At 36.0% G+C, this 23,173-nt stretch overlaps 1 long non-coding RNA gene across 11 annotated transcripts in view; it reads right to left on the minus strand.

Annotated features, from left to right (window-relative positions):
- Window positions 1-1,390: 1,390 nt before the first annotated feature.
- LOC308188110 overlaps window positions 1,391-23,173 on the minus strand; it is a 52,221-nt gene continuing 30,438 nt past the window's right edge. For 10 of the 11 annotated variants that reach the window (XR_013945161.1, XR_013945162.1, XR_013945163.1 and 7 more), the window contains one exon: window positions 22,721-22,989. This is a non-coding gene — a long non-coding RNA (uncharacterized lncRNA). Of the gene's footprint in view, window positions 1,627-2,224; window positions 2,284-4,178; window positions 4,270-5,670; window positions 5,763-10,319; window positions 11,497-22,720; window positions 22,990-23,173 lie in introns of those variants that run through there. The other variant, XR_013945160.1, reaches the window with a different exon arrangement.

Here is a 23,173-nt window from a genome sequence, read left to right on the forward strand (position 1 = left end):
GGGCTAAAGACAGCTATACATAAATAGGAATAAAAATGAGAAAAAAAATGCAATTGGATTGGGAGAAAAATTCCACTTTATAGACAAATTCTTAACTGCTTAGAGGAGTATCATTTGGAAACCGTATAGTTTTAAATATCATTAAGAGAAGCTTCTTGTAAAAAAAGAACCTGCACTGGTAAGGTCCATTGATATGAGCAATATGTTTCATATTTTAATAAGATTAATGAGAAAAGTCATTGGTACCTCTATATGAATTTGTACTGTGTAACTGTTATGACTGTTTTTCACACTTTTACACAGGATCTTCAAAGGCCTCCACAATGTATTCATTTCAAATATGATTTCATTCAATATTTGTTAAAGTTGTTCCTCCTTCAAAACCTACAATGGGAACTCAGTACTCTCAGTGGCTCAGAAGAAGTGCTCTAAAGCATTAATTCACTGTGGAGAATGAATATACGTTTCCAACATTTTTTCATAACTTCTCTACAACTCACATATACAGGACTTCCAATTTTAGGTAGACTGACTTACTGATAGGAACATTCAGTTCCCAAAATAGTATTTTTAGCCCCAGGGGATATTTTTGAATGTTGTTCCAGATATATGTTTCAGAATGTTGAAATTCAGAAAGATGTGGATATTTGGTGGTATTCGTAACAAGCTGAGGAATACTGATATCTTTCAGACAGCTGTTTTTGAAAGTTTGTGTACCATACTTACCATGGTAACTGAAAGACTGATACAGTAAAATAGGTGCATTCTGGCCACTAAACCAACAAAATGCTTAATAATAACAACATAATTTAATTTCCAAACAGAAAATCTAGTCTTCTGGTCCAGCAAAATAAGTCTCCAAAGAACTTTAAGATCTTGAAAATCTGTATTATGTAAAAACAATGTAACTTGTATATGTTCCATGTTAAGCACTAATCAACATGTATCAGGTCAGGTCAAGAGTGCTGGACACATTGGAAAATCAATTTAATAACTGAGTAGTAATTAGTAGCAAATCAGTGTTAATTTTACAGCTCCACATAATCATTCTACAAGTACAGTGATCAATAGCAAGAGTAAGAGACTGTAGTAAAAAGAGACCTATCACAAAATAAATTCAGTCAATACCTATACCTCTCTAAGTGACCAGACCAGCTGGATGGATTATAATATATATTTAATGATGTGCTTTTTGACTAAGAAAATAGGAGATGCCAGACTGGATCAAACCAATGGCCTAAGCTAACATAATGGCCACTAATAGATAATACTGTGTTTAGGATAATACATTATTTACTCTGATATTCCATTTTAATTTCTAGTAATCTTAGTGTTAGGAATTTTGTGCAGCAGGGTTTCTATAAGTTTGGGTCTAGTAGCCTTTTATGGATTTTTTTTCATAAATTTATTTTTATTAATTTTAATGTATTCTCTTTTGACACATGAACTGATATTAGCAACAGCACAATTCAGGAAAACCCTATTAACAAGCTGAACAGCATGACTCTTGAAGAAAAGTGAAGTACAGGAGTACTATAATTTCTGCATGGAGATACAAGCTACAGTGTAGAGACATTCCTTTGAGGCATCTTCATAAATTTGCATGGTTATTTAGTTCCTTTGTAGCTAACATGAAAGAGACAGAAGGGATGGTTGCCAAACAGACAAACAAACAAAATCTTTCAATGAAGGAGAGGATTTTCACACATTTTGTAATGAGAACGTCACACCTTAAAGGATTACATATAGTATCCAAATTCAGTTACCCATCCTTTTTCTCAGCATCCCTATAATGGTTTCTTTCACTTTGCCATTTGCAGTCCAACCCATCAGTATGTCACACCTTGATGTCTACAGCACCATGACCCTAGGGTAGTTATTTCTCCACTCAGTCCCTGCAAACTGAGATCAGCTTATCAGCTAATCAGCTTCCACCCTGGAAGTGTGATGTGTTTTTCTTCTTTTCACTATGCTGTACTGACACTGTTTCACTGCAATATCAGAAGTTTGTACAATTTTACCTCTTCATGCTTATCTATTTTCATTTTATGAAATCATTCATTTTTCTCCACCACTCTGCCAATGATAACAACTTCATCTTGTTTCTACCCTGTTTTCTGAATAAGTCCAGTCTACGTTCATTATTCTTCAGGAAATATGACCCCTCCAAAGCTCAGGCAGAAATATGTTTCACAGCCAGAGTTCTCCATGTTCAAACACTTACCGAAGGCCCAAAAGTCTTCTGATGTCCCTGAACAGAATTGGTTGAGGGAGTGCACTATGCTGGAGGATGAATCAAGACAGAATTCACAATTCTGGTACAAAATATGTATTTTGTTTTAATTTTACCCAGCCCTCCCTGTGTAAGTTGTGTAATCAAATATCTGCATCATCTACTTCCAGAATTTTTGTAAGTGGTACAGAAATAGTAGGAGTGATCAAATGACAATAAAGATCTTGAAATGACACGAACAAGAGACATTGCTATCTTGCATTTTGAGCTTCAGAAGAATTTTTCTGTACTAGATCTCTAGAGATACTCTTTATAAAGTCTGTTAGTATACTCAAACTAAGAGTTACTGGTAGTTTAAAAAACTCTGACAAAATATTTTTTGTCAAAAATAAAGTTTTGAAAAAACGGAGATTACAGCCTCACCATGCTCCCAAACATTTTATTTCCAGTTCTGGAAATTAAACCTGAAAGCAAAAATAAGTTTCTGTTTGTTTCTTGTTGTTGTTGTTTTAAAGGAAAATATGAAGACTTTTTATTGGGAAAAAAAATCTAAACAGAAAAAATAAGTCTCTCTTTTAAGAAGTTATCGGAGGGCATCAGAAAGACTGTGGAAATTCAGTCAGTCTGTGCCAGGTGTATAACACTGCCATCCAAAGGCTGCAGGAAACATTTGTGGGAATATAGTTAATACCAGTCAGTTCAGAAACTTCTAATGTACACATTTTTAAAAGCTATGTCTCATCTCTCAATACCACGTGTGCTTGCCTTGGAGGTGAAAGGCCATGGGATAATCTGCTGTACTGTGTCCTGATTTGAGTTTCTGAAAACATCTTAAAGTCTTGACAGGATTATCTCTGTTTAGCCCTAACTCTACCCCACAAAGAACACTTATTTGAAGAGACCTTAGCAAAACTCATGTGATGAGGCCAGTGAAGCTTCCTTGGATCTTAGGTGTTTGCTGAAAAAGAGCCGGGCTTGCTATTAAGTTATATTACATCAACATGTATTGGTAGCAATGATGGAACAAGTCCTATATTATTTTCATATAAATCATCACTGACCAAATACAGCTGTGTTATCCAAACCATTAATGTGCCCCATGTTATATTATTTCTAAGTCTATTATTTCTAGTAAGTAGGTAGTTAGGCAGGTACATAAGTAACGCCAATCCCTTCCCTTCCAGTATCCACTTTTATAATTGCATTCTTTAGGTTTCCTGTCACTTGTATCAGAAACAATTGCTGACAAAGCATTTTTTTAAAAAAAAGCTTTAGAAAAGCTTTTACTGAATAAATAAATTAATTAATTATTTTAAAAAGTTCTTTTGTGTTGGAAAAACTTCACAGTTTTTCTTTCACTGCAAAATACAATATAGTAGTAGGTCTATCACAAGAACTATGCATTTGATACATACATAAATGTTTTCAATTTGGTTACAAGAGTTCAATTTGCTTACAAAAAGGGACAATGGATTTAGCACTGGCAATTTTGTCCCTGCAACCCATAAAATAATAGCACTTCTCCTGCTGTCCCTTCAGTGTTTCAGATAAACAATTTCTATTGACAAGGTTTTCTATTTGGACTGGCTGTTTGTATTAAAAGGGGAAACAACTGTCAAAGAAGTCTTCTTAACAGATACCCAAAACTAAAAAAAAAAAAAAAAAAAAAAAAGCTTATCATGGATTAAACTTTGTATCACTTTGTCTGAAGTAAAGAGGAGATAATAGGAGACATGGGGATATATGCAATGAAGAGAAACAATACAGTGTTTCTTAGGGGTTAATCCAGGTCTGCAACTGAATACAACAGAGTTAATCTGATCAGAAGAGGCTTTAGGCTAAATTCTAGGGGAAAACTTGTCACTTTATGATCCAGTTGTAGTAAATGAAAGCCTATGTTTGCAAAGAAGATTTTGGATCTGGGATCCATTGGGGCAGAAGTTACCTCCATGATTTCTTCCTTGTTCAACACGCCAGGGGTCTTGTAGCCTGATAAATGATTTTTCAAAGATCTTCATTGTTACCTTTTCTTCTTTCTGGAAAAGAACAAGTGTTACAAAAAACATACTTAAGAAAGCACACAACTTTGACCTAAGGGCAAGAAGTCTTTGATGGTAAGGACTTTCCGGTTTGCTTGTCAAATTTTCAACTCAACGACAGTAATCTTCTTGGTTATTTCTACAACTGAATACAAAATATAATGATAACTTTTCATAATTTGAAAATTATACATTTAGCAGATTCAGGTTTTATTGATTCACCCAGATGAAAATGTAGTAAATAAATATATTATTTTACAGCATTTATTAGTTACTATGAAGAGGAATTCTAAAGTAAAAGTAAAGGCTAAAAATGATATAATTAAAATCTCCTATGATCATGTTATTAGGGATTCTTCTATAATACTTTAAATTCTATAAAGTCTTTAAAGAATCATCAGAAAGAACATGTTACACAGACCAAAATACAAAACTACATTTGTGACACTAATTGAGAAAAAGTTTAAAAGAGATATTAGTCTAAAAATAGATTTTTGTTCTTTTCCAATAAAGCATTAGAGTATTATTTTCCAAAAATATTTTTTATCCTGTACAAAATAAAAGACTCAGACTTCACTGACTCATACAACATAAGATATGGAGACTGAAATATCTGATTTTTTAAGAAAGCTGGAAAAGTGTAAAGGAATTCAAAAGAATAAATGGTACATTGGTTATTCTTGAACTAAATATATATATTTGAGTAACATTCTTTTCAAGTTAGACAGTAACTATCACATATATGGACACGTATATTCTTTGGTATCTCTTTTGAATACACAGGTGTCAAAGTAAACTTGGTAATTATAAGGTATGATTTCATCTTCTACAACATAAAAATAATTATTTTAAGAACTTAAAATCTAAGGAGGATGTTTTATAATATTTAGAACAACGCCAGCATTGAAGTATGTATTGAAATGTAAGTAAAGAAATATCAGTATTGACCTTGCTTCTGTGTAAGTGGTTGGGACATTTTCTCTTGTCAGAAGTTGGAACAATTTTTTCTTAACAAAGAGTTGTAGTTTACATCACTCTCTTTATGGAAAAAAGCATGTCACACTCACTGGCAGGAATTTCTCTAATATAGCGAGAAGTGACACCTTCTTATGACACCCATATACCAATGATGCAGGTAGTCTTCATCCCCTCAGCTCATGAATCCTCATCTTTGGGACCAGGACAGATGATGATGAGCGAGGACTATAGCCTGAATATGACTGTACTGTTTCTCATAGTGATAGAAATTCCCTTTTTCTGGAACAGCTGAATAAATTGCCTGAACTGTGCTTTCAGCTCATCAGTAAATGAGACACCAGGCATGGACATTAATGTTGATATGATCTCTAAACACAAAGGTAGTAAACTGAACTATATCAAGCTCTTTAAATAACTCACCAGAGTACAAAGATATGCTGTAAGGCAGATAACAAAGAGACAAATGGCTGATATGTCTTCAGCTTCAGCAGTAAGTTCATAGTTCAGGAGCCCTGTAGAATGGGGTGGGGGAAGGGAAGTAAGAACATATTACTAGCCTGTTGAGAAGATCAGTTGCTAAAGCTGTATAATTTTATGTATGTATGTATATATATTTGCTTTTTAACTCATTTATCTACCAAATTTTCAACAAAAGGCAAGGTGTCACTGAATCTGCTATTGCATCAGATCTTTTTTCTTGCATGTGACTGAAGTAAATGTACTAAATTACCTTTTGAATCAATAGTTGATCGATTGCTTCAGTGTTGATTATGTCCTCCATTTAAATCTGTGCTCAGATAGCTAATTCGGACTTTTTCTTAGGTGCTTACTTATCCGCTTTTACTTGATAGACATATGCTCATGTGACCAACTTGACCAGATAAGTGAGGTCTGATAATTCCACTAGGTAGTTATGGGAGGTTAAACTTTGTTCTGCCATTAGACCAACATCTAAATCATTTTGGAAATCCTTATCTGTTCCTCAACTGTAAGATGACGACAATGTTAAAAAAAAAAAAAAATCTGTAAGGGTAAGGATGTAAAAAATATTGAGACATTCGGAGCCCTTATTGAAGGCTGCAACATTGTCATAGATTCACTGCTATTATGTGACCATGTTATTTCACTGCATCTGACTACTTGTAACTCCAGTGTCCATACAGTAGTGGAAGCAACTGAAAGGCAAATAGATAAAACAAAACAAACAAACAAAACCTTACATGTCAAATTTGTTCACATGCCAGAAACATGAAAGGAATTTTCAATAGCAACCATGGGTAAAATGTAGATTGTAGTACAGGCAGTTCCCCATTTTTTTCTCTTTTTTTACTATCTTCTTCTCCAGCTGTTCATGATTTTGCCATCTATACAGTAACTTTTGTAACTACTATTTCTAGAAACTGAGTATGGGGAGAATGGCCATGGTATGGTCAGAGTTGTGATTGGTTGTCTTCCAGGATAGAGTCAGTGGTGTCTAGAGAAATGGATTTGAAGAATGAAGTGAGAGAGAATGAGGTGGCAGAAGGGACAGAAGAACTGCATGTAGCAGCATCACATCTATGGTACATGCTAACAGTGCTGTTATGGGACTTACAATCCTGCAGCCAGACCAAGTGATGGAACACACAGCACCATTTTGAGGTAACAGGCACAACAGGTAACTAGCACAGCCAAGGAAAAGGAAAAGACTGCATGTGAACTAGCTACAGACAACAGGAAAAGCTCAAAAGCTCCAGAATGTGTACTTTAATATGTTCTTATTTGCCAATAAAAGATATAATCTGTGGCCCTGGAAAACTTCTAGTTTAAGATTGTCTACCTTATCTCATGACCCTAAGACTTCTGCTACTCTTTGAAGGCTTCTGCTGGTGCCCAAGACACTATGCTGGGACAGCAGTGGACAGTAGGGCTAGGTGATGGTGGATCTGCTAGTCAACCGGGGACAGAAAAGCATCCAAGATTAAGAACACACGCTGATGGTAAGGAACAGAATTTGCAACAGACTTTGATCCCAGCAGACAGGTGATATTTAGAAAGATCATCCAATTACTTGGTGTCTCAGGCAGCTTTGCCCCAGCCATTTGAAATCACGCCTAGAAGAATCATCCAGAAAGAAACGAGCTAGTTTCTAAAGTGAATACAGGTTTCTGTAGTGAGACAGCCAAAGACAGGACAGATAAAACAGGTATAATTTTATAGAACTCATGAAGCTTACTAGAATACCTAGAAACCTGTGATATGTCACCTGAAAAGAAGTCTTATCCCTCTTGGGTCCACACAAGGTAGAGGCAAAACTTTAATGTCGGTTCTCTTTCCACTCCCTCCCAAAATGAGTTTCTTTTAGCAGAGGAGACAGTTAATTTTCATCAAAATTGTGCTCATGTGCTTGCCAGTACACAGGCAATATGGACAGCCAATGATCTGAGTGTGAACTAGAGTATGAGCTAACATAAACAAACTCATACCCCTATGAATCCTAATTGTCTACAGTATCAATAATGGACTGAACAGTTGCCATGCTGTCTATTGAACACCTTTGTCACCAGACAACATCTACTCCAGGAAGATAGCCAGTAACACATGACCTCCTAGAAAAGAAGCTGACCAAGTATACCATAATATTCAAAGGGGAAAATAACACCTTTAAGTACATTTCAGTATTTCATGCAAAGCCGTTGGCTTCATTCCTCGATGCATGACATTTTGGTAAAGATATTTACAGATGTGCATAAAAGGGGAGGAAGGTAGCAAACTGAGTGAAAATGGTAAAGTTTTGCATTCACTTCACTGACAAATAAACAATCCTATGTAATTTGAGGCAGAGCAGAATCATGTCCCTAGAGTTCTGAAAGATCCCAAGGTAGTCTCTGAAAGTACTAACAGTATGAAATATATTTTGCTTATGGCTTTCGGGAAGTCATTGATAGGAACTTTAAAAAAAAAAATGCTTTTATACCTTCTGGCATACAGGGAGCTGTTTATCTGTCACAGCCTCCACTATCTCTAAGACTAGACTTTATCATAAAGAGTTTTTCTGGCTGAGATATAAGACTGTTACACAAAAGATACAAAAGGCTTGATTCTCTTTTACCTGCTAACTCTACTGAATGGCAGAGAAATTACCCCCAATTTGCATCAGCATATACTACGGCTGAATCAGCCAAAGACTTCTCATCCAACCAAGATTCAAACAGCAGAAAAAAAAAAAAAAAAGTGTGCAGGTATAGAGCAAATTGGTGGATTCACAAAACACATACAATTTCTATTTGGAAGATTTTTGTGATTTGTTTTGTTTTTTTGGGTTTTTTTTATTTGTTTTGTTTTGTTTTTAGCAATGGATGACTGAGCAAACCAAAAGCCATGATGGGCAGAGTTGAAATGGAAAAAGACAGTAATGTTAAGATGAGTTAAAAGCTCTTTTTGACCCTATCCTTAACACCATCTCCCTAAATGCTTCCCTGTGAACTTTTTGTGTTCTATTCAGTTTACTGAAATAGGGGATAGAGAGGCCAAGCCAAGGATCTATCCCGCTTCATTGAGTAAAGCTAGCCTACCAGGGAAGGTGATGGGTTAGAAGTTAATACAAATGACAGTTCTAAGACAAAGTTAGCCAGTGCCTTCCTGTAGAGCACTGTAGCAAGAAGGGGACCCCCTGCTGATTCCACTTCTTTACATTTCCTTTTGCTTTCCTTCCCCTTATCTGGAGGTCCTGCCATGCCATACCAGGGGATCCTTATTAAAATACAATCTGCTGTCACTAATAGAAGTGAGCAAAGCCTCATTAGCACAAGGGTTAGAAGAGGACTAGCTCTAATTACAGCTCACTTAGAAGAGACAATCAAATGAATAGATAAACCCTTCAAGAGAGAAGTCATTTTTTTCTTGAATTTGGACAAGAGTGGATTTCTTTTATGTACTCTTTCAAAAGGAAGCAAATTCATCTCAGTTCTATTGACCGTTTTTTGTTTTTTGTTTTTCTCACAGAAATACTTTCATAAGATATTTTCTGCGAGAAGACATTTAAGTTGGCCAGGTGGGTGGCTAAGGGGCTGCTTGTGTTATTTGTGCCTGTGTTGGCCAGCAAAGGCACACTCTACAGCACTTACTACCTCCCATCACAGATTCATGAGGAGAGGGACAGGCTGTAGATTCAGATCCATCACAAAAGAACTCTTCCTTCCATGTGCACACAATTGGTAATGAAATGGTCCATTGCAATGTTTAGAGTGCAGTTGTCATGAAGCAGGCAGATTACTGTTTCTCCTCTGGGCAGGCATACCACGGAAAAATATAGAAATGTAATAAACACTGTGAGTCAAAAACATAGAGATTGTAATTTTTAAATGTTTAGTTTCACCTTCAGCCTGCTCTAGCTTTTCCCCTGAATGGCTAGAGAGAAAAGAACCGACATAAAGTTGTTAGGAAAGAAAAATAATTTTTTGATGTAAAATAATTTTTTTCATAATTTTGGGGAGAATTACTCAGATTTTGTACACCTCTAAAGAATTTTCTTATTTTGCCACCACATCACACATGATTTTGGTCTTCTGATCTAGACTGACAATATTCTCCCAGCACTAGGCCCTGGTTGACCTGGTCCTGTCCAAGTTCCTGACCAAAGTCATCCAAATTCTCCCAGTTTTTGCCTTACGGTGTTTTTGCTGATGTTGTTGTGTTTTGTTTATTTGTTTGTTTGTTTGTTTGTTTTTCCCCATGCCTTCTGGTTCTCTTTTCCCTACAGAAATACTCATCAGACCTATATAAGATACATCAGATATATATTTGGAAAATATTTTCTAGAATCAGTGTTTATTATTTTACGACTCATGCTAGTTATCAATCTTATTTAAAGTCATCATAATGGAAGTAATTTGGAAGGATTGCAGGTTTAATGCCATGCCAACAATAGGTGAATTTAACCAGACCAGATGTTACTATATTACTATTTTAGAGTCGGATTGCAAGTTACTGGGAAGATTCTGGATCAAACCAGTGATCTGTTTAACACAGTTCTTTGTTTCTGACAGTGTGTTGTACTGGTTGTAAATGCAAAATGTGAGGGGACTTACTGTTTCTGAGTCTTATCCATTACTTGGCTGTTAGTTTATGTTGTGCTGTCACGTCTTCTATGCATAGGGTCAGACTATCTTCTATCTAATTTAGGAAGCCTCCAGACTGGTTTTCCTATGTGCAGCTAAGGAAAAGAACTGCAGCAAAGAGGGTGAAAATATAATGACCACAGCTGATTTAGAAACTGTTTTCTGCATGAAAGGAAGAGGACTGTTTTCCTTTTGCAGCCTTGCTTTAACATATGGAGGAATCTCCTCTGATTGTGTTCCTTGCTTTCTGCAACACCACTGCACCAATATCGGCCCCTGACTTCTTGTGAAGATACATCCCAGTCCTAAACAAGAATCATGAGAGTTATTTTTATGTTTTATTTTGTTTTGTTTTGTGGTATGAAAAGTTATCAGACTTTCTTCCTAAGAGGACTAACCCTCTGCAGGAGACTAATATTCTGAGTGCCCATCTAAGACACACAGTATCTAAAATCATGCCTTATTACAGGGCTTACATAGAACAGAGCAGTTGTATTTTAAATGAAAATACTACAAATAATAGTGCTAGAGTTTTTGCTCATTACAATAGTTTTCATTACAAAAGTTATCTTTAGGACTATTCTGCTCTTTAAAGGGCTCTCAAAGTCAGTGGGCACAGCACATAACACAGAGCAGGACACACCAGGGGGCAATCCTGTCATCACCATGTGCAATGCAAACCTAACTTGCTGGTCCTGAGATGAGACCCTTTCTTCAACTCTATACCAAATAGACTAGGGGCATGTTTCTAATCTTTACAACTTAATGAAATGATTTCTGTGAGCGTGATCTTCCCTCCAGGAAAGGGCTCTTCCATCCCAGAAAGTGAGACCCCAAAGCAATTTAATAGTTAGACATTAAACACTGAGTGAATTTACAAATCTGTTGGTTGAACTGTCCTAGGATTTGCAAGAGGAAAAGTGGTAGGAAAAGGCAGTTTAATGACCAAAAGTAGAGAAAGCAGTCAGTCCTCCTGTCCAGAGGGTTCAGCTAAGAGTTTCTCATCTCTTTGCTTGTTATGAGGCACAAAGGAAACTGACGTTTTGCAGGGCCAGTCTGTGAGGGCCATTCCTGACAGAGCAGTTGGCTGCTGTGCACATCTGCCATTCAGCGTGCTGCTTGTCACCGGCACAGGAATGCAGTGGCTCTGGAGGAAGAAGAAGGAAAAAACTCCTCAGTATGGGAAATAGGGCAGAGAAGGGAAGAGTGGTAGAGAATAATGAAGAAGTAGAAGGACACAGATACCTCGTATAATTAATGGCTGGACTTGATAATCTGATGGTCTTTTCCAACCTAGTGGATTCTATGATTAACTGCTTGAGAGGGTTTGAGGTGAAACACATTAAAGTGGTTATACATGTTTATCATGAAACAGCATAATAATAAACAGAATTCTCTATATGAAGACACAATTGCAGTAGAACTTTAATCAGCTGGTCTAATACTATTTCAAAAGAAAAGAGGTGACAGCCAGGGAAACAGTTTGTGACTACTGAAGGCAATGTGCCATATATCCTTTCATGAATGGATGTCTCCATCATATTCAATATCTAGATCCATTTGTTGCTAAGACAGAATAATTCCTTAATTCCTTACAGTGTTATCTCCAACATTACCTGCAATATACCTATAAATATTTCTATTCAAAATATCTTCATTAACTATATGAGAAATCATAGCTGCTTTTTAAAATATTTTGTATATTTATTAAAATATGAGCATTATTTATTGTATTATTATATTTATTATTATAGTGAATATATGGTTTATATCATTGATAATAAGCTATATATACTTAGTCTAACATGGTCATAATTTCTAGGGCTTTTCTACCTTTAAGTACCTTTTATTTTGTGAGTTCATAGTGAATGATTTCTTTCTGTTAAGGCTAAGTAAAACAAAACTAAACTAAACTAAAGCCATGGAAGTTAAACTTCATGCAATGAATGATCAATACTGGGTGAACACAAAACGTTGGATAACTACATCAGTTGGAACATTTAGATGTAAGTTGTTTGTTATGTAGGGGCCCAAAATTCAATTGTTTTTCTTTAATTATAGCTATGTTAAATTCTGCTGTATGGTATACCAACCAAATCAAATGAATTATTTCTGCAAAATAAAGTTTGAACACAACTGGCCTTGGGAAAAGAGAGAGAGAAATCAAAAAAGGATTCATTTTTGACCAAGTAATGAAAATCTTCATTTAAGTGCTAATCAATATGGAAGTTAATCTGCACAGCATATTATCTATCAAAAGTCAGAATATGTTTCACACAAAGTGTTTTATTATTAAATGTTTTAAACATTGTTCTGTGGAAAACTAATTTTACAGTTTATATACATATATTCCATGAGAGGTTCTCAGCTGGTGTATATCAGCCTCATACTATTGGTGTGAGAGAATCTGAGATGATTTTTACAGCTTTGAAGATGAGATTGAGCCATATATCTACCTGAGAAGGTTGGTAATTTTCATCAAAATTTTTACATAAACGACATGTTCCACTTCATAGGTTTTTTGTTTGTTTGTTTGTTTTTTGTAATTTTCCCTGAATCTCCCTGAGACTTTTGCTACCATTGAGAATAAAGATCTTGAGCAGAAAGTTAGCACTTTAGCACTTTCAAATCAGTTTCATTTTACAATTGCCTTTGAAGATATAAAGGACAGAGCTTTCCTGAGCACCTTAAACTCCATTTCTAGACAATAAGAATTTGGAAACTTTAAACATTTTCTGAGGCAAACTCTGCCCTGCAGAATATGAACTGAAGTGCATAAACTTTGTCTCTCTCTTGAGTATTTTGTTGAGTATCATTATTTTTATTATCTTTCTGATGAAACCAAATCTACCTCCACTCTTTCCAAACTGGCAACGGCAGCACAGTGTGATTTTGGGTTTATCTTTGTAACAAGTATGAAGCACAAAGAAGAACAAATTCCCCTGTTTTTGTTTATAAGAATCTTCAGAAATCTCAGTGAGGTTACGATGTTCCAATATCTTACTGTTTTTCTTTACATTGTTATCAAAATAGATAACTGCAGGAATAAGTTGACTTTATCTTGCAGAAAAGTTTAAAACTGGGAGTAAAAAAACACAAAACTTGTTGTCAGTCTAAAACATCAGGTCTGAGCAGCAGGAATTACGACACAGGAAAAAAGCCAGCAGTTCACAGCCTAAAAATATCTTTCCTCTTCCACTTTGCTGTAGTCCTATTATAGCTTAAACAGAAGTTTGTACTTCTTTCTCTAACCTTTAGCTTAATAGTTGTCTATAAGGACTTCCTTTAAATGCAAATACACTCTTAACAGTAAAAGACATGGCCCTGCATTACATCCTGGAAACCCAGGAGAAATCTGTCAAAATCTATGAAACTATGTCCGTTAAAACATGCAATATATGTGAAAAAATAGGCCCAGTATAAACTAAGTAATATTTTAATGTGTTTCATTTTGCATTATTAATAAAGTGGTGTGCACTTTTTTTTGTTGTTATTATTTTTTTTTCACTAAAGACTTAGAAGCTGTGTCAAGTTATTTTCATCTGTTAGGGAAAAGAAAATCTATTACTTGTTGTTTTAATTTGCCACTAGTGGTATGTGACAGAGACTGCAAGTTTTACACATCTCATATTTCCAGTAGGGGATCTAGTACAAATGAAAAAATGAATGTCTCCTTTACTTATCAAAGTGTCAGTATCTGCTTTACTATGCAAATGTGTATCAATTTTGCAAATTGTTTTTCATGCAGAAGTAAATTACACCATTCACTACCAATGCACAAAGTAAGCATGGAGGTACCCACAGAACTATCCACGAGCAGACGTAGATTATGGAGACATCTGAAGAGGACATACAATCAGGATGCAGGAGCATCCTGGCCTTTCCCAGTTGTCAGTAGCCATTGCACTTGCTGGTAAGCAGAAAAAAAAAATGTAAAGCTCCCTTTATGCTAGACACAAAGGTGGAACAGCGGAAGGGATGTAATTTCTTGTGCTACACATGCTGTCCACCAGTTACATTAAATCCTGCTCGGCTCTCATTGACTGTTTGTCCAAGGCTGACTCACACTGAGAAGGAAAGCAGGATAAGTGAAAATGCAAGAGCAATTATGATTTAATCTAGGTATAAGAAAGATGAGTCAAAATACTGTACTTCAGCAGTACTAGTATGGAAAACATCCTCCTTATTATAATGGTTTTCTGACATTCCCAAATAAATGGAGCCGCCAACTGGGATTTTTCAAGATTTAAGTGCAGAAAATGGGATTAGGCCATAAACATTCTATTTGGTTAGTTTCCAAATGGGGTGAAAAAAAAAAGAAATATGGCATATTTATAAATATATGTTAAAGACAATTTTTCAGGCTTAATAATTTAACCAGGCTTGCTGAAAGTGGAGTGGGTCTAATCTGGAGATATACTGTGATCTCCCAGATCCCATACTACCCTGTCAGCCTTTCCTCACCCTTTTCCAGTGGCTTTCATACAGTATTTGCATGCCAACAGGGTTGTGGACCTGAGCAGCCTTGACAGAGCCACATGACCTAAGTACAGTGGCTGCCCAAATTTGCCACCTCCCAGGAGTTGCAAATCTGCCAGCAGAGACATAGCTGATGGCTGGCTTGTGGGTTCTCTGCCCCACGCCCAGGACACTTCATGAACACTCATGGTCATTCCACCATGATGAGTACTGTTGTATAAGACTTTAAGATAGAATCTAAATGAGAGAGTTTTTCTTTTTCTTGGCTATTTTTCTTTTTTTTTTCTTCTTTGTTGTTGCTGTTTATTTGTCTGTTTGTTTGTTTTTGTTATTTTTAATCCTAAACCAATCTTTGTCTTTACTGGATGGCTGCGAGGAAAGTCTTTGTGAAAATAAGGTAGACATGAAGATCTACCTGGCATCTAAAGCAACTCAGTCATTATCTTTAACCTTACCAATATCCTGAATGTCAGCTGAACAAGGCAGCTAAAAATTTCAGTAAAGAGAACAGTGAATAACAGGGAGGATGTGGTAATCTAAATCAGAAATCAATCATCCAAGAAGCTTTTTCAAATGAAAAAGGAAAAAAAAAAAAAGAGGCAGTCAACTGCCAGCCACTCTCCCCCACCAAAAATAAAGCTTTTTTTCTTTGTGTCTCTTTCATGTGCACCACAGTGTTTCTGCAAACAAAAATAATAAGGGCTCTCAGGTCCTTCAAAGTGAAACATAATCCCTTCATGGAGAATGCATCAATAAATGAATGGAGTTCCTTGGTCTGTTTGGAAGAGTAGTATCAGCTATGCTTGGGGATCTTAATAATACTCTTATTAAGAACCAGAGCAGTCAAGAGATTTGTTTTTCCTGTAACACCTGAAGCAACAAAAGTCCAGTGAGAGCACAAGAAATGGTTTTTCTTAGGTCAGACTTTGAAAATCATTTTCCCTCCTTGGCAGCACCCTGTCAGTCAAAGCCTGCAGGAAAGGAAAGGGTCGTCTTGCCCCTGCCATTTCTAGGAGGAAAGAAGTGGAGCTGCATGTTACAGAGAAATTAATATGCCATTGAGAATAACCTCTGATAAACATATATATATATAATAATCTTATTTATTAGTTTCAGAGATTACCTTTTTATGATGGAAATTTCATTTTCTTAGCAAAGCCACAGCCTGTTCTCTGTTGGGTGTAAAATCCAGATGCTCACTTTTTGTATTTTTTAAATCTTTCTCTGTTTATCTAGATGTACAGATTTTTAAGACAGAAACATTATATAACCAATTGTTTTGTTGTTCTCACACAACTGCAGTACATTGCAGCAATATATATATATTAAAAAAAAAAAAAACACAGACCAGATTTTTAGCTGATTAAACAAATACAACTTAATTAAAAAGTATATCCTCACCTATTTCTACCATCTCAGCAACTGTTTTATCTGGCAAACCAGATTTTCAAAACACTGAAAATCATGGCTTTATTAACAATTGCTTCCTCTTTTTTTTTTTTTTTTAAACAGGTAAATTTTGAGAAAAGTTTGTATCAACTTCCAACCTCCTCTCCTTCCCAAGCAGTTATTTAGATAGAGAGCCCAAGTCTAATCTTTCACTACAAAATAGAGAAATGTACTCCTCAAAACAAATAAACCAGTGAAAGCTTACTGCTCAGCACAAGCTCCTAAAAATTTTTTCAAAATCTTTGAAATGGGCTGCAATTTACAGGTGAAAAATATTCGGAAATCCAACTGCCACAAACTCAAAGGCAATACTTCATCATCAAACTATTAAAACCCTAGATAATGTTCCTTCACTCTTCACATATTCTTCCAGTGATTGTACTACATCAAATATTAGTGCGGCAAATTTAATGTTGATTTAATGCTGATTAAAAGTATGCCTGTTAGTAAGTAATTTGATGAAATAAGAACAGATCAGTACATTGAACCCGTTGTTGCTGAGGCATCTCCATATACCTGGGGGATTTCTTTCAGAGTAGCCTAGTCCCATGGACTCAAGACCCCTGTAGAACACTGAGAGAGAGTACAGACTGGTGTCTCTGGTTCATTTTCTTTAAATACTCGCAGTACATGGACCACTTTCAAATTATGTGTCTATCTCCTTACTGCAAAATCAGCTACCGTATAGTAGCATTTGGAAACTGTGGGTAATTTGTAAAGATACCTTGATTCAGCCACAAGTGCGTGTTACACTTCTGCATGGAGAAATGTACCCCACAAGTCTATTTTCCTCCAAAAGTTTTGCAGACTCTGAATTTTCAAAGCTGGCTTCCAGTAACTTTTCATGCAACTGTTTCAGCTGAATAAGGTGACCTGAAGATTTCAATACAAAGAGCAGCACTTCTGAAGGAGTATAGTTATCTGCAATTCGTAGTGTATATATAAAGTTATTGTGTGTAACTCTGGTGATCCCATCTGTTCCTCAGTAAGCTATTCTCTGAGAAGTTAATTCCCCAAACTGCTATTTCCTGAAAGATTTATTTTTTCTGTTTACAGATAGACTTCATCCATAGTCACAGGTAACTCAAGATGACTATGGCCAGTTTGAATAACTGCAATGTAATCTATTTCCACAAATAACCATTTGACATTATTGTTTCAACACTGATAAATAAGCTATCACAGAATTCTAGTTACTCCTTATTTATCACTGCTATAGCATAGGTCACTTGTCTTTTAGATTGCAGCGGAGAGCAAATGAGGAAAGCAATACAATTTAGATGCTGATAATATTGGTTCTTCAGAGCAGGTATTTTATGAGTTGTGGTTTGTGAGATGAGTCACAAAATAGAAGTCTAGAATAAAAGGTATTTGTTGTTGTTGTTATTGCTGTTGTTTTTTAATTATTTTTTTTCTGGAATTCCAGAGGAATAAAAAAGAGATGTTAGCTTTGATTATAAATAGACTGTTCAAATTACTTTAGCAGATAAAACCTTGCATAATACCCCAACAAAAAATGACTGTCTTTTACATTAAAAGACAATTACAAAAAGTCTTACAATAAAAGTCTATAAAATGTTACTAACCTTTCCTGTTAAAATACAAAGATTTATCAAGGTTCTTACCAATAAGCATTGACAGAGTTAATTATAGTACAGCACATCTAGTCTTTGGTACATCTAAGAAATCCTATATAAATTAGTGAAATTACATGGATTTCAATTAATGCAGAATTTATTCAGTCTGTAATATCAGTTATGACTGAATCTTTCAGTCTTTAGTTGCTCACTGTTATTTTCAAAACTAGCAAACAGACAAAATGTCTGTGTTTGAATCTGAGACAAATGGGCCATAGGCATGGCAAATTTATCCATGAAGTCTTTGAAAATAAATCATCACTTAAGATGAATGTGTTATATTGTTAGAGAATACTTGACAACACAAAAGTGTGTAATAGTTATATTGCTCAAATAAAAAGGTTGTGCATTTATTAATAACTGTTCTACTTTTTCCAACCCTATCGTTTTGAACTCTACCAATTGTATATTACAAATTTATCATGTGAAGAAATCAGTACCACCCCTGGGCTAACTTCTGGGGAACATTTTATACTTTGCTAAGTATACATTATTTCCCAAGCCATCTGTGTCAGTAATTCTGTACACCCTCTATAATTACCATGTTAATAATTTTTGAGCCCAGAGATGTGGTTTTTGATTGAGACATACATTCCTTCACTTTCACTATCTTTTACGGCTTAATCATTTGCTCCCTCATTTTGCAGTATGCACACAATAGAGCATAATGTGAAATTAAAAAGCAAGACAAGAACTGCTAATCTAGTAGTAAAGTTTGTTCTTCTTTGCATTCTCCATGCACAGACATATGGACACACAAAAGCCTGAAGCAAAAATGATCAACTGCTATTGAAGATCTAACATTGATTGCTAGCAATAAAAGTGCTCCCTGGACAGACAGCAATAATAAAAACAGGCCACCATTCAGGGTCCATCTCGCTATTGCTTTTAAAGGTAATTGCAGCATCTGCTTCTTGAAGTAGTTTAAAACTAATGTAAAGATCTTGCTTCTGTCCCACTGAATGCAAGCAGCACTGAGTAAAGAGTGAAAGGGTTTTGAACACAGCTATACTGGAGTGCACTACCAGGTCAGAAGTGAAGGCAGAAACAGCTGCTTTTTCAATAGACTCATCAGAGCTTCTCCATGCTTGCTGCACTTGCCCGCAAGACTCCAGCACAGACTATTGTGCTGTATTTTTTTTGCTGTGGGAACTTCACTCTTAAGAAACAAATGGACTGGCATTAACTATTAAGTGTCAATCAAGTTGACTATAAGGGCGAGGGGTGGGGGGACTATTTTAAAAATTTAATTAGCTTTCGTCCTGTGATCCTTCTATGCATTTGCATGGTTCAGTTTGCCTGATTTAAGTCAATGAAATTCTGCGGAGGAGGGGAGATACATCTTTCTACCTGAACTCCTTTTTTCACTTACTGTAGCAGCACTGACAGCTATCTCTGCTTTTGCATGAAGATTTAGTCTTGTGACACCCTTGACAACCTATAGAGAAGGTGATACCTGTTATAATCTGATTTGCTATATCCTTATCCACTGATTTTACATTAAACTTGTCCAGTCTAGATGAAACAAAACACCTATTTTGTTCATCAATTCAAATGTTCAGTAATGTCTCTTGGATAGAAACAAGAATATAAAGCATTGGGCTTCATCTTCCCTCTATTATTCATTGGTCTTAATAAATTTTTTTTTTTTGCTCTGCTTATCTCCTTACCCTTATGTTCTGGAAAGAGGATTGCTTTAACCACAGATACAGAGAACATCCCACAGTCTCACCTAACCATGGAACCTATTTCACATTTCATTTGCTGTGTGAATGAGCTGTGAAAATTGTTTCCTGGTTCTCTAAAGTATCAGGACAGTGATTTTCATGGGAGAGTTTTCTTCTGGTTACACAAAATAAAACTCACCCACTAAGTTCATTTCAAAGTTTTAAAACTACTGTGCATCCTGTTAAATTCAAACAAATCTTTCCTGCCCAGTGAATACTTGTTACCAAATCAGAAGCATTATAGTAGTTACCTCTTGTCAGCAACAAGCAATCTATATAAAGAAAAAGAAAAAAAAAAAAAAAGGAAAACACGAACCTTACTTTTTCTGATAAGTGTAGATTTGGCTTTCCCAAATTGAAAGGAAGCTGCTTTCAGTGTATCAAGGGACACTTGAACAAGGACAGTCTATTTTAGTAAAAAGCTGGTTTTGTCTAAGATTAAGCACACAGAAAAAAAAATAGCTTAATCGTGGTGGGAACCTAATTTTGAAAGTTACGCTAAGCATTTCTCATCCTTTTCTTCTTTAACATCATTGTATCTCACTGAGATATTAATCGGATCTGAAAGTATCTAGTAAGCCTGGGAATATTTAAAACCTGTGAAATGCAGTCACAGATTTTACTTAAGTCTTGTACAGTATTTAGTGCTCCTAATACTAGAGTACATAGAGTTTACTTGCATAGATGAATCTCAGAAATTCTTTGCTCCAAGCTTTGCACTGATAAACACTGTAACTAACAATAAAGAGGGAAAAAAAAAGAAAAAAAAAAAAGGAGAGAGGGTAGGAGTGGGAATCTGATCAATCTGTATTAAAAAGAAAGAAAAAGCTACATCATCCTTCTGTAATATGCCAAGTTGTCAGGAGACACTAGCTAAAAAGAGATGAGTAGAGCAAACATGAAATCCCACATAACAGACAATGTGAATAACAAAACTATATCGGGATGTTTTAACTCAACACTGAGCAAACAAATGTTTTAACTGGTGGTTTACCAAAAAAAAAAAAAAAAAAAAAAAAAGCCTGTACATTCCTGTATGCAGGAAGAAAATACTCAGATATGCCTAAAGCTTGGTGCCCATCATCTCAACAGAACACAGGGAACCAGAGCTAGCTTGACTTCAGCCAGTTTCCAAGCAAAAAGGCTAGCATTATATGCAGTAAAGCTCAGGAATTCAAAAGCTTTAAGCCTGTAAATTCCATTCTTCCAATGTGAACTGTGGAAGAGAATCTTACAAAGGAGGGTCCTCCAAAGGTAGCTACTGCAGTGCTCAACTTCTATGAGTAAAGCTAATAACAGAAATAGAAAGGAACATGCTGCTGATTGCATGTCTGTACCTGTGAGAGAGAGAGAGATCATGAGGTGCAAGTGTTGTGGCGTGCGAACATATCCGTTTCTTTAACTGAGGAAAGGAAATCCAACATGCCAATTCGCCAGTGGTAGAAACAACCAAAATTTCAGTTTCATCAGAGCTACTATTTTTCTTTCAGAATTGCTGAGAATATCTAGCAGTGAATAACTCTTAATCAGACTTGTTTATTCACATTAAAAGTCAGCACAGGTCACATTGTTCACTTGGTGCCATTTGGTCTGCACTTACTCCTTCCTGAACAGGAAGTCCTTAAGATTAAAGATTGTATTTTTATGGTCCCTTGCCTGCCTAGCCCTAGCTATTACCTGAAGAGCAATGTAACCAGGACTCAGTTTCTAGAAAGGATATTAAGAACCATTAGTGTGTATGTATGTCAGGATGAAAAATAGGTGGAAATCAAAGTAGAGAAACTTGGTGAAAGCAAAATTGCAAGAAACAGCTAAGTGATTGTTCACAGTATTGAGAATAATACATATTCAGGCAGAGTTATTTTCTATCCAGAGGTCAGCAGAGTGCTAGATCACTAGAATTTTTTTAAATTTGAGCAGCAAATGTGATTTAAATACCCCAAAGCTGTTGGCCACTGGACATATATTTACATCCATTTCATAAGGTATGAGAAATCTAAAGGGTTTGCTTTTCAGTAAAAATTGTTTTTTTTTGCCAACATTGCAGAAACTGTGTATTGGCACAAGGAGAAAGAAAATTTTAGGCAGAGTCAATGGTGTGTCTAGGAAGGTCAGGATGAATGCTTGACTTCACAAACTAATCATTCTGTCGGCTCTGTTATTATAGGATGTTCATATTTGATTTTATATTTTTTTCTTTACACACTGTAAATTACTCAAATGATTACTTTGATGAGATCTTAAAGAAGGAATTAACATTTGAAATTAACACAACTATATACTATTTCAGTACGAACATGTTTTGTTATTATACTTTAGGAACAAAATCCAAATGATCTGTCTGAGAAATGACTTTTTGACCACAATTTGCATATGCAAACTGAAATTGCATATGGCCACTTTTGAATATCTATGTTCTGTACTGAATCTACATAGCAAATGTCATTAACACAATATCGGTGTTGTAAGGGCTGTATAGTAACAGCATGACTTGCATAGACAGAACTGCAGGCTGGATGCCTAGCTCTGCCAATGCTGATTTCATGCAGTGGGAAGGACATCATTGCTGGATGGATGGTTGTAACTCCTGATCTCTGAGCAAGCTGGTTACAAAATGAGACAGGCTGCAAAATCACCTGTATCAGCCCTGTGCATTGCCAGGTCACATACTGTTTAAGTTTGCCTAGATCAGGAGTGGCTATATGACCACAGTTCTGTTAAATTAGCTAACATATGTTGATAGGCAGTTTTATTATACCAGATTTACAGTGATTCTGGAAGGACAGCCAATATTCAAACCAGCATAAAGCTTCATTGTAGCTCAGCTATTTCTTTTAGCTAACATTTCCCCAAAATAACATAGTCCTGCCTTCCCATCACCACAGCCACTACTTCTCACTCCCACATTGTTTTCTTCCTTATGGTGACACTGTGTTTATTCAGACACCCAGTGCACATAGACCCCAGGTAAAGTTAGCCTGCCTTTCTTTCCTCCCTCCCTCGCTCCCACCCTCCCTCCCTCCCTTCCTTCCTTCCTTCCTTCCTTCCTTCCTTCCTTCCTTCCTTCCTTCCTTTCAGCTGTACTAGTTTTCTCCTACGTGTCTCCCTAATGCTCTTCATTAAATAAAGGAGGGTGTAGAAGTGTGGATGAGCAGCTGGGGAGTGCAGATCAAACTTCTTTCATGAATGTGGAGCAATCCTATTTGCATGGTGCCAACAGATGACTCATCCAACATGAAACCTACTGGTTTGGAGATAAGCCATTGATTAGAGACAAGCTCAGTGTTTGCTGGAAACCTGGAAATTCTCTCTGAAGACGATTAGGTGGTTTTCTTCACCCCTGTGTTTCTGGAATAGTGCAAATGACAAGAAATAGAATGATTTAGTACTGTGGTATTCAACTTTACAAGCATTTTTCAAAATTATTTCCATCACAGTCTGCATTTCAGCTGCTAAAGCCTGTCTGAAGAAAAACCTTAATGTGTGTATGAGTATTGCGGTCTCATATTCTCACACTAAAGCAGTTAGGAGC

The sequence above is a fragment of the Anser brachyrhynchus genome (genome assembly GCF_964034855.1).
Source record: "Anser brachyrhynchus genome assembly, chromosome: 1".
NCBI lineage: Eukaryota > Metazoa > Chordata > Aves > Anseriformes > Anatidae > Anser > Anser brachyrhynchus.